This window comes from Grampus griseus (assembly GCF_964374135.1).
Source record: "Grampus griseus genome assembly, chromosome: 11".
Classification (NCBI taxonomy): domain Eukaryota; kingdom Metazoa; phylum Chordata; class Mammalia; order Artiodactyla; family Delphinidae; genus Grampus; species Grampus griseus.
In genome coordinates this window covers 29,927,233-29,942,612 of record NC_139005.1, presented here as the reverse complement: position 1 = coordinate 29,942,612, position 15,380 = coordinate 29,927,233, and the positions used below count along the sequence as shown (strand labels likewise).

At 36.6% G+C, this 15,380-nt stretch overlaps 1 pseudogene across 1 annotated transcript; it reads left to right on the top strand.

The window, feature by feature from the left end:
- Positions 1-3,841: 3,841 nt before the first annotated feature.
- On the top strand, positions 3,842-11,937 carry LOC309829875 (casein kinase II subunit beta-like; annotated as a pseudogene). Its single transcript has 2 exons — positions 3,842-3,864; positions 11,247-11,937. The product of its transcript is annotated as a casein kinase II subunit beta-like (transcript).
- Positions 11,938-15,380: the final 3,443 nt, after the last annotated feature.

Here is a 15,380-nt window from a genome sequence, read left to right as displayed (position 1 = left end):
TATCTTGGATTTTGTGATGGAGAGCAACCACTTCTGGAAGTGTGTGAACAGAGAGTGGGTGCCTGGGGGGTCAGTCCAATTCATATGTGCATACTGAACTCCTTACATAAATAAAAACTCTAAATTCATATAGTATGAGTTGAGGGTCTACAGGGGATGACTACCAGCCACGGCATTCTCAAGACTCGATGCATATCTGTCAAGGCTTACCAGAAAGAGATTACAGCTCTTAAAACTAAATAAAACTGATTTGCAAGGGCTTGCTGTGATACAAAAAGAAGCAGGGATCACAAAGATAAGATGGAAGAACCCAGAGACAAACAGCAACCTGGGTATTACTAATGGAAGTAGCTTATCCCTGGACTCAGTTCCTTCTACCTGCTGTCAACCCCCATCCTCAGTTTGGAGGTCCTGTCTCACTTTTCTCCACCCATGGCTGTGAAAAATGCTCTATGCTGAGGAACCACAGTTCACACATCCCTGTCCCTGTCCTCAAAGCTGTGCCTAGGACTCCTCCCCACTTGGACAAGCTCATACTTAGCCCATACACTCATTGGAAAAATTCTCCAACCTATTCTGACAATTCATTTGCAAGTTGTCCATGATCTGATCCCATGAACTTAGCCCAGCCTCAGCATGTGTGTACATACTATCATGTTACTCCTGAGCACAACAGGACTGCATCAGTACCCCAACCTGTGGTCAGCTAGCAGAGCACCTTCACACCAGGGTCTCAGACAGCATAGCTACCTAATGGGCTGGGAGTCCAGACCTTCCCAGTGAACACTATCTTACCCAAATAATCTCAGGTCCCTTCTCCTCAGGATTCTCACTCTATAAGAACCATGTCGTGGCCACAGATATTCCTGACAGCCAATATCACACCTTGGCCTCATAACCTCATGGATATCCCTGTCACCACCTTCCATGTAAACCAAAGCCTTTTCTTAAAATATACACTATTTTTTTTTAGGTCTACCAGTTTTACTCAGGATTTGATCTAGGTACAAAATGACAGTCTCATAGGTCAAGAAAGAAAAGAAAATCTTATTAACTTCACTTTAAAATATGAAAAGGAATATATGTCCTGTTGTTCATCGAAAAAATAACCCCACCCATCATCTGCAACACAAGTGTAGTCCTATGTTGTGTTTATATGCTACAGATGAATTTAAGTATGGAAACAAAACTCAGTTGGACTGTTAAATCACCATTACTTGATCATAATAAAATTTTGTTTACTAAGATCCAGAAACTTATTTTTTTGTGTCTCTTACAGAATATAGAAGATTTGACACACTAGAATTAATAAACTCAACTCGTCTTATTTAGTGAAATAAAAAGCATACTTTCAATTGCATTCCTTGTTTCTTCAGAGTAGTTTTCAGGTCCCTTTTGTGACAGCTATCATACTTATAGTTAAGCTGTTAGGGACAAAATAATAAATTCATAGTTGAGGACAACAGACTTTAACTGCAATGGAAATTTCACTGTTCTGCCCAATAGAATGTGTTTATTTTGAGCATATGTAATTGCCTCTTGTATTGTTAAACATACAATGGCAATATTTTTCTTCTGAAAAAAATAGCCAAAGACAATGAGCAAAACATTTTCTGCAAAATAAAGGCAATATGCAAAAAAAAAAAAAAAAAAAAAAAAAAAGAAACAACAACAGCAAAAAACTAAATACAGTTCTAAAAAGATCTAGTGAGAGGATTCAGTACTAGAAATTAGTGACAAACATAATCCACTAAAATTTTCAAAATTTACATAGCTCAAATTCTCATCTTTTGCTAACTTACTGTGCATCTAGAAATATTTATTTTGGAAAATATTGAGCAAACTTCTTTTGCCCAGAATGAAAAACTTTAAAGTTTAAGATGGCTTACACAAAAGAACACATGCTTTCCTTTCCAAAGGAGAGTGATTTTTTTTTTTTTTTTTTGGCGGTACGCAGGCCTCTCACTGTTGCAGCTTCTCCCGTTGTGGAGCACAGGCTCTGGACACGCAGGCTCAGCGGCCATGGCTCATGGGCCTAGCCACTCCGCGGCATGTGGGATCTTCCTGGACTGTGGCATGAATCCATGTTGCCTGCATCGGCAGGCGGACTCTCAACCACTGTGCCACCAGGGAAGCCCTAAAGGAAAGTGATCTTAAGAGCTTATAATTACTTAGTAAAGGTTTTCTGAAGATCAATGCTTTTTAAATGCCCCTTTTTTGGTAATCTCTAAATTAATTGGAAGCATGTAAAATTGTTCTAAATTAATGATAAAAAATCAACTTCATATTTTTTAACTGGCTCTTTAAGTTTTATATTAACAAATTGTAGTTCATGATATACCTTAAAATATTGTGATAAAGTATCCAGATTAAGTTCATCCAAAGAAGAGGTAATGCATTTCTACATTTGTTTGTGATAATTGGAGCAAAGACTGTATTAAACTAAATAATGATACTTTGACAGTGTAAAGATGCAAATGTACATGAAAGTAATATTTTTCCAATGGTGAGAAGATGTATTTTATACTAGACCTGACTTAAGTCTTTTGCACAGGATATTTCTTTGTCTGGAAATGGCTTTCCCCACATAATCGCCTGGCTTACTCCTTCAATTTCATTCCTCACAGAGGCCACACCTGACCACTCCACATCAACTGCCCCAATGTACTATGAAAACTCTTGGTCTGTTAGATTTTTTTCATAACACGAATTTTTATCTACTATGTTTATTCTTTTATTTTCCAAATATTTTATTGATTGCCCCCCTTGCTCCTGTCAGAATTCAAGTTCCTCAAGTGTAAGAACTCAAGTTTTTCTTGCTAGTTGATCAGTCCCCAAGACCTAGAATCATTTTTGGAAAATAGAGCCCAGTACATATGTGTCAAAAAAACACTCAATGACCTAGGAGGAATTTCAGGAAAACTTTTGTTGTCATAATCACATAAAAATACATAATGTCTATAAAACAGCAATAACTAATTAGATGGGAAGAACAGGCTGGAATGAGAAAGGAATAATGAGGCAAAAATGGGTTTAGGTGAGATTAAAAAATACTGCTAAGAAAGTAAAAAACAAAATCTAAAAATTCCAGCCACACTAGAGGCCCTAAGACAACAAGAAACATTAATATGATTATAAATGTCACAGCAATAATCCTTTTTTTGGTTAAATTCCTGTATCAAAAGCAAAAGTATAAAGTCTGAGTTTTAAAGATGCAATAACTACATGTACACAGAGAGAAACAAATTACCCAAATGTTTGATAAAAATGTTAAAAAAAAATTATATACAAAAACTATTTAAAAAGTGATGAAGAATGAAAGAAATGTCAATTGACATTTACAAATATACCAGTCTAAATTAGGGATATGATTAGTCTGAAACCATTGAGTGTTAGAAAAAAATGATAAGAAGGTAAAAAAGAAGTTAATAAGAAATCGATGATAGTATGAAAAAGGAAAAAATTTCAACATAACAAGAAGATAATAGAAAAAGGAAATTGAGGTCATTTAACTACTAAACTGTAGACTGTTCTTTCTATGTAACTATGTTCTCACTCTATCCACTTTCTGTCTCCTATTTTTCCAACATACTTTGGACATTTTAAAATAAATTGCAACACACTTGAAAACAGATAAATTATAAGGGTTTACATCACATTTTCTTACCACAATGTTATAAAACTAGTAATTACAACAAAATGTGATAAAATATTTTGAAGTTAAAACACACATTTCTGAAAGTTTGTGTAAATAGGAAAATAAAAGCTGAGTTTTTAGATTTCTTATAAATATCAAAGTAAATTATGTACCTCAAAACTCAAGCACAAGGGAGGAGTCAAGATGGCGGTGTGGGAACACACAGAGTTAGCTTCTCCCCACAACTAGGGTGTCTGTCAGCCACTGGTAGGGGACTCTGACCCCCAAGGAGACAGGAGGAACCTCAGAGTGAACGAGTAGGATGTAGGCAGACTGATGGGGGAGAAGTGGAGCCCAGACAGCATTGGCATCCCTTGTGCTGGGGAGCTTGCTGAGTTCCCAAGCCAATTCCCCCTCCCCTCAAAGCCCCATCCAGGCTGCCTGGGTCCTGGGGACATAGGAGGGAGGCTGGGGAGATCAGGAGTGGCAGAAAGGAAGGGCCATCCACGAGGATCAGGAGAGGAGCAGAGGGTGATTACCCTACTCACTTGGGCACAGGGAGCCTGCTGAGCTCCCAGGCTGGTCCCCTGCCCTCCAAGGCCCCCTTTTCCCCCTACCATATTGGTCCTGGGGACATAGAGAGAGGCCTGGGAGATCAGAGAGGCAGGCAGGAGGGACCCTCCCAGACCCCAGACCAGAGGAGCAGGAGAGGAGAGGAGGGCATTTGCTCTGCCCCTGCTGGGCTCCCAGGTGAGGTCCCCTACCCTCTGAGACCAGGGGTGGGTGGCACGCCTGGGTTCCTACTGTTCCTTGAGTATAAGCCCCATCCCCCACAGCCCTCAGGACATTTTCCAGCCTTGTGGGTCCTGAGCATCGGCCCCATACACCACCCAAACCTCACCCTTGCTTAGGTCTTGCTCTCCACAGTCAAGGCCTTCCCTCCCTCACCTTTTTTTCTTTCCTTTTCTCTCCTCCTCTTCTTTACTATAGGGTACTGATGTACACTCCAGTTGTTGATTCATATATCTTTTTATTTTTACATTCTTTCTAATAAGTCTGTTAGTTTCCTAGTCTAATTTTATTTTTACTTTGTTACTCTTCTTTTTTTCTCTCTTTTTTTTGCTGCCCCACATGGCTTGTGGGATCTTGATTCATGACCTCGGGGTCGGGCGGAAGCTCTTGCAATGGGAGCTCCGAGTCTGAACCACTGGACTAACAGAGAACCTCAGACTCCAGGGAATATTCTTCAGAGTGAGGTCTCCCAGAGGTCCTCATCTCAGCACAAAGACCATCTCTACTCAATAGTCTACAAACTCTAGTGTTGGAAGCCTCGGGCCAAACAACCAGTAAAACAGGAACACAACCTACTCATTAAAAAAAAAAAAAAATGAGATGGCAAAAAAATATGTCACAGTTGAAGGAGCAAGGTAAAAACCTACAAGACCAAGTAAATGAAAAGGAAATAGGCAATCTACCTGAAAAAGAATTCAGAGTAATGATAGCAAAGATGATTCAGACTCTCAGAAATAGAATGGAAGCACGGATTGAGAAAATACAAGAAGTGTTTAACAAAGACCTAGAAGAACTAAAGAACAAACAGAAATGAACAACACAATAACTGAAATGAAAAATACACTAGAAGCAATCAGTAAAAGAATAGCGGAAGCAGAAGAACGAATAAGTGAGCTGGAAGGCAAAATGGTGGAAATAACTGCTGAGGAGAAAAATAAAGAAAAAAAGAATGAAAAGAATTGAAGACAATCTCAGAGGCCACTGGGACAATACTAAATGCACCAACATTCAAATTATAGGCGTCCCAGAAGAAGAGAAAAACAAATGGTCTGAGAAAATATTTGAAGAGATTATAGTGGAAAACTTCCTTAACATGGGAAAGGAAAGAGTCACCCAAATCCGGGAAGCACAGAGAGTCCCAATACAGGATAAAACCTAGGAAAAATACACCAGTACACATATTCATCAAATTAACAAAAATTAAATGCAAAGAAAAATATTAAAAACAGCAAGAGAAAAACAAAAAAATAATATACAAAGAAATTCCCGTAAGGGTATCAGCTGATTTTTCAGTGGAAACCCTGCAAGCTAGAAGGGAGTGGCAGGATATACTTAAAGTGATGAAAGAAAAAAACCTACAACCAAGATTACTGTACCCAGCAAGGATTTAATTCAGGTTTGATGGAGAAGTCAACAACTTTTCAGACAAACCAAAGCTAAGGGAATTCAGCACCATGAAAACAGTTTACAACAAATGCTAAAGAAACTTCCCTAAGCAGGAAACACAAAGAGAAGAAAAAGACCCACAAAAACAAACCGAAAACAATTAAGAAAATGGTAATAGGAACATACATATCGATAATAACCTTGAAAGTAAATAAACTAAATGCCGCAACCAAAGGACACAGACTGGCTGAATGGATACAAAAAAAGACCCATATATATGCTGTCTACAAGAGACCTAATTCAGTCCTAGGGACACATACAGACTGAAAGACTGAAAGGAAATAGATATTCCATGTAAATGGAAATCAAAAGAAAGCTGGAGTAGCAATACTTGTATCAGATAAAATAGACTTTAAAATAAAGACTTTTACAAGAGATAAGGAGGGACATTACATAGTAATCAAAGGATCAGTCCAAAAAGAAGATATAAAAATTATAAATGTTTATGCACCCAACATAGGAGCACTTCAATACATAAGGCAAATGCTAACAACCATGAAAGGAAAAATCGACAGTAACAAAAGAATAGTAGGGGACTTTAACACCTCGCTTACACCAATGGACAGATTATCCAGACAGAAAATTAATAAGGAAACACAAACTTTAAATGACATAATAGACCACATAGATCTAATTGATATTTATAGAACATTCCACCCAAGAGTGATGGAATACACTTTATTCTCAAGTACTCATGGAACATTCTCCAGGATAGATCACATCTTGGGTCGCAAATCAAACCTCGGTAAATTTAAGAAAATTGAAACCTATTAAGCATTTTTTCTGACCACAACACTATGAGATTGGAAATCAATTACAGGAAAAAACCTGTAAAAAACACAAAAAACCATGGAAGTTAAACAGTGCGCTCCTAAATAACCAAGAGATCACTGAAGAAATCAAAGAAGAAATAAAAAATACATAGAAACAAATGACAATGAAAACACAATGACCCAAAACCTACGCATCACAGCAAAAGCAGTTCTAAGAGGGAAGTTTACAGCAATTCAATCTCACCTCAAGAAACAAGAACAATCTCACATAAACAATCTAATGTTACTTTTAAGACAACTAAAGAAAGAAGAGCAAAGAAAACCCAAAGTCAGAGGAAGGAAAGAAATCATAAAGATCAGAGCAGAAATAAATGAAATAGAAATGAAGAAAACAATAGCAAAGATCAATAAAACTAAAAGCTGGTTCTTTGAGAAGATAAACAAAATTGATAAACCCTTAGACAGAATCATCAAGAAAAAGAAGGAGAGGACACAAATCAATAAAATTAGAAATGAAAAAGGAGAAATCACAACAGACACTGCAGAAATACAAAGGATTATAAGAGACTACTACAAACAACCATATGCCAATAAAATGGACAACCATGAAGAAATGGACAAATTCTTTGAAAGGTACAATTTTCCAAGACTGAACCAGGAAGAATTAGAAAATATGAACAGACCTATCACAAGTAATGAAATTGAAACCATAATTAAAAATCTTCCAACAAAAAAATGTCCAGGACAAGATGGCTTCTCACGCGAATTCTATCAAACATTTAGAGAAGAGCACATTTAGAGAAGAGCAAACACCAATCCTTCTCAAACTCTTCTAAAAAATTGCTGAGGGAGAAACACTCCCAAATTCATTATACAAAGCCACCAGCACCCTGATACCAAAACCAGAAAAAGGTATCACAAAAAATGAAAACTACAGGCCAATATCACTGATGAACAGAGATGTAAAAATCCTGAACAAAACACTAGCAAACAGAATCCAACAGCACATTAAAAGGATCACACACCATGATCAAGTGGAATTTATCCCAGGGATGCAAGGATTCTTCAATATATGCAAATCAATCAATGTGATACACCACATTAACAATTTAAGGAATAAAAACAATATGATCATCTCAGTAGATGCAGAAAAAACTTCTGACAAAATTCAACACCAATTTATTATAAAAACCCTCAAGAAAGTGGGCATAGAGGGAACCTACCTCAACATAATAAAGTCCATATATGACAAACCCACAGCAAGCATCATACTCAATGGTGAAAAACTGAAAGCATTTCCACTAGGCTCAAGAACAAGAGAAGGATGTCCACTCTCGCCACTCTTATTCAACATAGTTTTGGAAGTCTTAGCCATGGCAATCAGAGAAAAAAAAGAAATAAAAGGAATACAAATTGGAAAAATAAGGATTAAAACCGTCACTATTTGCTGATGACATGATGCTATACATAGAAAATCCTAAAGATACCACCAGGAAACTACTAGAACTAATCAATGAGTTTGATAAAGTTGCAGGATACAAAATTAATGCACAGAAATCTCTGGCATTCCTACACACCACCAACAAAAAATCAGAAAGAGAAATTAAGGAAACACTCCCATTTACCATTGCAGCAAAAAGAATAAAATACCTAGGAATAAACCTGCCTAAGGAGGCAAAAGACTTGTACTCAGAAAACTATAAAACACTGATGAAAGAAACCAAAGATGACAAAAAACAGATGGAGAAATATACCATGTTCTTGGATTGGAAGAATCAATATTGTGAAAATGACTATATAGCCTAAAGCAATCTACAGATTCAGTGTAATCCCTATCAAACTACCAATGGCATTCTTCACAGAAATGGAACAAAAAATCTTACAATTCATATGGAAAGATCCTGAATAGCCAAAGCAATCTTGAGAAAAAAAAATGGAGTTGGAGGAATTAGCCTCCCTGACTTCAAACTATACCACAAAGCTACAGTAATCAAGACAGCAAGGTACTGGAACAAAAACAAATATAGATCAATGGTACAGGACAGAATGACCAGAGATAAATCCATGCACATATGGACACCTGTTTTATGACAAAGGAGGCAAGAACATACAATGGAGAAAAGACACCCTCTTCAAAAAGTGGTGCTGGGAAAACTGGAGAACTACATGTAAAAGAATGAAATTAGAACACTACCTAACACCATACACAAAAATAAACTCCAAATGGATTAATGACTTAAATGTAAGACCAGACACTATAAAACTTCTGGAGGAAAACATAGGAAAAACACTCTGACATAAACCACAGGAAGAACTTTTTTGACCCACCTCCTAGAGTAACAGAAATAAAAACAAAAATAAACAAATGGGACTTAATTAAACTTAAAAGCTTTTGCACAACAAAGGAAACCATAAACAAGACAAAAAGACAACCCTCTGAATGGGAGAAAATATTTGCAAATAAAACAACAGACAAAGGATTAATCTCCAAAATACACAAATAGCTCATGCAGCTCAATATCAAACAAACAAACAATTCAGTTAAAAAGTGGGCAGAAGACCTAAATAGACATTTCACCAAGGAAGACATACAGTTGGCCAAAAGGCACATGAAAAGATGCTCAACATCACTAATTATTAGAGAAATGCAAATCAAAACTACAATGAGGTATCACCTCACGCCAGTCAGAATGGCCATTATCAAAAAATCTAGAAACAATAAATGCTGGAAAGGGTGTGGTGAAAAGGGAGCCCTCCTGCACTGTTGGTGGGAATGTAAATTGATCCAACCACTATGGAAAACAGTATGGAGGGTCCTTAAAGAACTAAAAAAAGAACTACCATATGACCTAGCAACCCCACTACTGGGCATATACTCTGAGAGAACCATAATTCAAAAAGAGACATGCACCCCAATGTTCATTGCAGCACTATTTACAATAACCAGGACATGGAACCAACCTAAGTGTCCATCGACAGAGGAATGGATAAAGAAGATGTGGCACATATATACAATGGAATATTACTCAGCCATAAAAAGGAACTAAACTGAGTTATTTGTAGTGAGGTGGGTGGACCTAGAGTCTGTCATACAGAGTGAAGTATGTCACCATATGTTAATGCATATATATGGAATCTAAAAAAAATGGTACTGATGAACCTAGTTGCAGGGCAGGAATAAAGAGGTAGACATAGAAAATGGACTTGATGACATGGGGTGGGAGGGGGAAGCTGGGGCAAAGTGAGAGTAGCATTGATGTATATACACTCCCGAATGTAAAAATAGTTGGCTGGTGGGAAGAAGCAGCATAGCACAGGGAGATCAGCTCGGTGCTTTGAGGTGACCTAGAAGGGTGGGATAGGGAGGATGGGAGGGAGGCTTAAGAGGGAGGGGATATGGGGACATGTGTATGCATACGGCTGATTTGCTTTGTTGTGCAACAGAAACTAACATGGTATTGTGAAGGAATTATACTCCAATAGAGATGTACTAAAAAAAAATGGTATCAATAGAAAAAAAACCCTCAAGCATAAGGACAGTTTGAAAAACTGCAGTATTTACAAAAGCTGAAGATACACAGTTCCAGAGATAATCAGCTCCACTCCTATATATATACCTAAACCCAACAGGAGTGCATTCATAAGTTCACTGAAAGGCATGCACTAGAATATTCATTATAGCATTATTTGTAAGCCCAAACTGGGTGCTACCCACATAAATATCCACTCATAGGAGAAGCCGTAAAAATTGTGGAATACTCACACAATGGGAATTGATCGTCTATAATGTGCATAATGCATAATTTATCAATACTAAGTACAAAAAAAGACAGGACGAATCTCTGGTTTTAGAAGTCATGAGAGCAGTTAAGTGGAACAATTTTTACTGAGATGAGAATGTGCTAGGTTATTGGTATTCTGTTTTTGATCTGAGTCTGACTAAGCAGGTATCTTCTGACATGTGAAATCAATCCATTGAGCTGAACTCTTTTGATGTGGTTACTAGTCTTTACCGATACTATGTTCAATAAACACTTAAAAGTACATAGAAATTAAAAATATCATTCCCATTATATTTTTATTTATTAATTCATTAAAATAAGTAGAAACACATTTTAATCATGACATGCTTTGCAAAACAAAAGAAAAAAAGACCCCTAACTTTCAAAGACTTTTATGATCACTCAAGAAAGCAAAATTACGGGGGGCTTCCCTGGTGGCGCAGTGGTTGAGAATCTGCCTGCTAATGCAGGGGACACGGGTTCGAGCCCTGGTCTGGGAAGATCCCACATGCCGTGGAGCAACGGGGCCCGTGAGCCACAGCTACTGAGCCTGCGCGTCTCGAGCTCATGCTCCGCGAGAAAAGAGGCTGCAACAGTGAGAGGCCCGCGCACCGCAATGAAGAGTAGCCCCCGCTTGCCACAACTAGAGAAAACCCTCGCACAGAAACGAAGACGCAACACAGCCAACATAAATAAATAAATAAATAAATTTATAAAAAAAAAAAAAAAGAAAGCAAAATTACAGAGACAAAGAAGCATCAGGAAATCAGTAAGAAAAAATAAATGACAAATTAAAAAAAATGATTTAAACATCAGGAAGTGTTATTTATACTGGTTCTGTGGGCTCCATGACTATGAATTCTTCTGTGAAGTGGATGAAGACTCCATCCAGGGCAAATTTAATCTCAGTCAACTCAATGAGCAGGTGCCTCACTGTAGACAAGCTCTAGACATGATCTTGGACCTGGAGCCTGATGAAGAGCTGGAAGACAACCCCAACCAGAGAACCCTGATTAAGCAGTCAGCCAAGATGCTGTATGGGTTCACCCGGACCACCTATATCCTCACAAACCATGGCACCACCCAGATGTTGGAAAAGTACCAGGAGGGAGAGTTCGGCTACTGCCCCACGTGCACTGTGAGAACAAGCCAATGCTTTCCAATAGCCTTTCTGACACCCCAGGTGAGGCCCTGGTGAAGCTCTACTGCCCCAAGTGCATGGACAATTCCACACCTAAGACACCATCGAGGCAGCACCACACAGAAGGCCCCTACTTGGGTACCAGTTTCCCTCACATTGCTCTTCATGGTGCATGCTGAATGCCGGCCCAAGCAGCCCACTAACCAGTTTATGTCCAAAGTGTACAGTTGCAAGATCCATCCACTGTCCTACCAGGTGCAGTTCCAAGCTGCCAGCAACTTTGAGTCTGTCAAGACCGTTCACTTATTCCCAACCCCACCTGTCACTCTGTCTTTGACAGTTCCAGTCCTCCCCTGCCACCTTTAAGGAAATCTCTATGGTTTATATTTTAAATTAGAAGAGTCATTATTGTGGTGTGAATATGAAATAAAGTAGAAAAAAGGCAAAAATTAGCATTTACTCAAAATTTATATAAAATCTTGCCAGATCTCTTCAGGAAAAATATTTTAGAGCTTGATGACTCCTAATATAAATGTTGTAAAATCATAAGGTATTTTGAAAATAATTCTATGGTAATTTATTTAATTACTAAATAAAATTCATTATTTATATTAAGATACATTAGCATCATTGATTAATGTATGAGAAGAATACTGAATAGTACCATAATAATGAAGAAATTTTTTAAAAGATCTACAAGAACTACCATGTTGAAAGGTACAAAAATCACAGGTCTTTAGAAAGGAAATTTTCATATACCTAAAATCAACTAATTCTCATATTATTTAAATAGTTCTGGGCTATAAGTTGAAATGGACTTTGCTGTGTCAAACCACAGACTGACTCGCATTATTTTAAAAAAAGCAAATCTCAAATATCACTAGTAAATAGCAATTAAATCTTAAGAGAGAATATATTTTTATACTTGGTAAAATAAATTCAATGTTTAATAAAATTCAAAGAAAGCATAAGTACCAACAGATGTATCTAAACATGACAAGAATGTGTATCTCAATCCACCTATATTTCAAAATGTTCTGGAAATTAATTTAATAGATTCATGATTATAAATGTGAAAAGAAGCTAAAATTTAGGTATATGATCTAGCAACTACTATAATGTACTATAAAACCTTTTATTTTGCCCTTGGAATAGAGAGTCAAGTCAAAAATAATGAATAATCCAATGAAATCAGAGTGTATACAAAATTTATGAACATCAGTGGGGAGAGATTGGATGACACATTAAATTGAGAATTGGCTGATTATGTCAAGTTGGGTTGATATAAAACATCTCTTAGTTGGAGAACTGAAATTCTAATCCCATCTCAGTGGAAAAAATCAAGATGCCTATTTGGAGAGTGTTCTTAGCCATCAAAATCTAGTTAGGCTAATTCAATGACTAATGATAACACCATACTTCTATGTGAGTGACAACAAATATAGACATTGTAATATTCATATTCTTCTCAGTATATTATTTTGTTAAGCACTGCATGTTGTTCTAGTTTTTTTTTTCATATTATAAGTGTTAGTTTTTGTTAACTTGATCTTTCTACACCTATCTATCCTTGAGGTGCTTGGATTTATCCTGTAGATACTGTGTTGGAATCATGTTAGCCACCTCAGGGTCAGATATTATGAAACATTTTTGTCATCCACAATGGAGACTTTGTAACAAGCTACAGCAGTGGGGAGAAGCAATTTATTTAAGTATAAGGTATAAATGGGGCAGCAAAATAATAACATTAAAATTCAAACAAGACCCTTTCAAATAGGCATATTTGTTGAAAATATTTAATCTAAGAGGCACGTAGACAGATGAGTAAGGACAAGGAGCAGAAAACTATGGTGTCTTGGAAAACCATATCCATGTGAAAACTGAATACTGTCAGCACCAAGTTCTTTCATGTAGTCTTGAATTCAACTGTAATTGAAGCACAGATCATAAATGAGAAAGGTTTTTCAATCTGACACCCTTAGAGGAAAAAAGTGACAAATGTAATTTTCAGATTGCAAAGCATTAGTTTATCATTGCACTTTGTTGTGAAGATATAGAGCAAAGTTGGAGAATATTTATATACCACATCCTAATGACACATGGAATAAGAAAGTTGAGCTCATCATTCTGAAACTTAATATCTCTTTTGTTTACTAAAAAAAGCAAAAAGCAAAACTGTGATAATCGATATTTTTCACTTATATCTAGGGATAGTTATATTAAGCATGGTGTTTGTAATAAGAAGCTGCTGTTGCTCAAATGGATATTGCAACATATTTTTCTTGTCTACTCAAATTTATAATCTATGTTAGACAGAATATTTAGCTTACCAACTTACTCTAATTATCCATACGTGTACCCCAGTTACCATGTTTTAATTAATGTGAACATTATATAAATTATATAAATCATCTTGAATTATGAAAAACTTTTAAAACTATCTTTCTAGCATATTGTTAAGATAAAATTAAAATTTTATTTACAGTCAATTCACTTAAAAACATTTTATCTGAAGCTTTTGGGTGGAAAGAAAAAGCGTTTACCGTTACCTGTACCCTCAGAAGGATTGACTGAGTCTCTTAGTATCAAATAACATATACATAAAGTATGAGATAACTTGTTTCTTAATCATATGCATTAGGAAGTATATACTGCCTTGCTAAATAAGGGTTTGAAAACTCTTATTCTGATGCTTTCTAGTTTCATAATCTTGAGAAAACATACCTAATCTGTATTAAACTCAATTTATTAATCTGTGACGTTGACAAACATTGAGTGACTCCTCATAGATTAATTGAAGAGATTAAATAACATAAGCCACATAAAGTATACTACTATACATAGAAAATGATCAAAGTGTATTGACTATTACTGATATTAATTTAATGTAAGTAAGTGTATTTGGTAATTCCACCCAAACAATCTCTCTATAGTGCTCCTGGCTTCTGGGATATTATGGAGCTATTTTCACTAAAGATGGGAGATGATTTCACTTCAAATACAGCATATTTCTTTCAAACATATCTTCGATCCTGTTTCTATTTAGCATCCTTTGAAGTACAAATAAATTTCCAAAGGGAGCCAACCCTCTTTTGCTGAATGTTGTAAACAGATTTTTTTTCTTATTTATTTATTTATTTTTTGTAAACAGATTTTAATCTCAGTACCTGACAGGACAACACAGCTCTTCTCTTCAGCACACCATGTATTTGTCACTCTACTCAGTGTATCCAGTTTCCTGTGCACTGTAGATCAGTAGCTGTATCTCCATCTCCAGGCATATTTATTTCTGCACTTTTTGTATCACCAAATAATCCTAAGTATGCATTGATTGTTTCCTGAATTTTATATTTCAAAGGCACTAGTTATTGATTGGACAGCTCCAGAAACCTAGATTTGTGCCCTTGTCTCCAGTCCCCATTCAGGGACAGCTAGAGCAGTGGCCCATATGCATTCTTCTCAAAAGCCTAATTGCTTCAGGTGACTATCCCTACTATTTTCTGAAACCTCTGAGACTGAATTCAGAGAGTTGAATTCCGTTCTTTTTTGACATGTTCTAACTACATTCATGGAAGGAAACTTGTACACATGTTCAATTTTTAAAATTACCTAAAATAGTAAGACTTTAACTCCCCCTGGATGCCATGCCTCACAATCATGGTTGTTTCTTTGGGACATCAGTCTGGGCAGGAATCTCCTCCTCCTTCTTTGTCAGGAGGTGAAGTCATATCTTTGTGCTTGCATTTGTTCAGTTTCTCCACACTAAGTTTGGAAAGGCTGTTTTGATTATTTTACAATCCTGACATTCA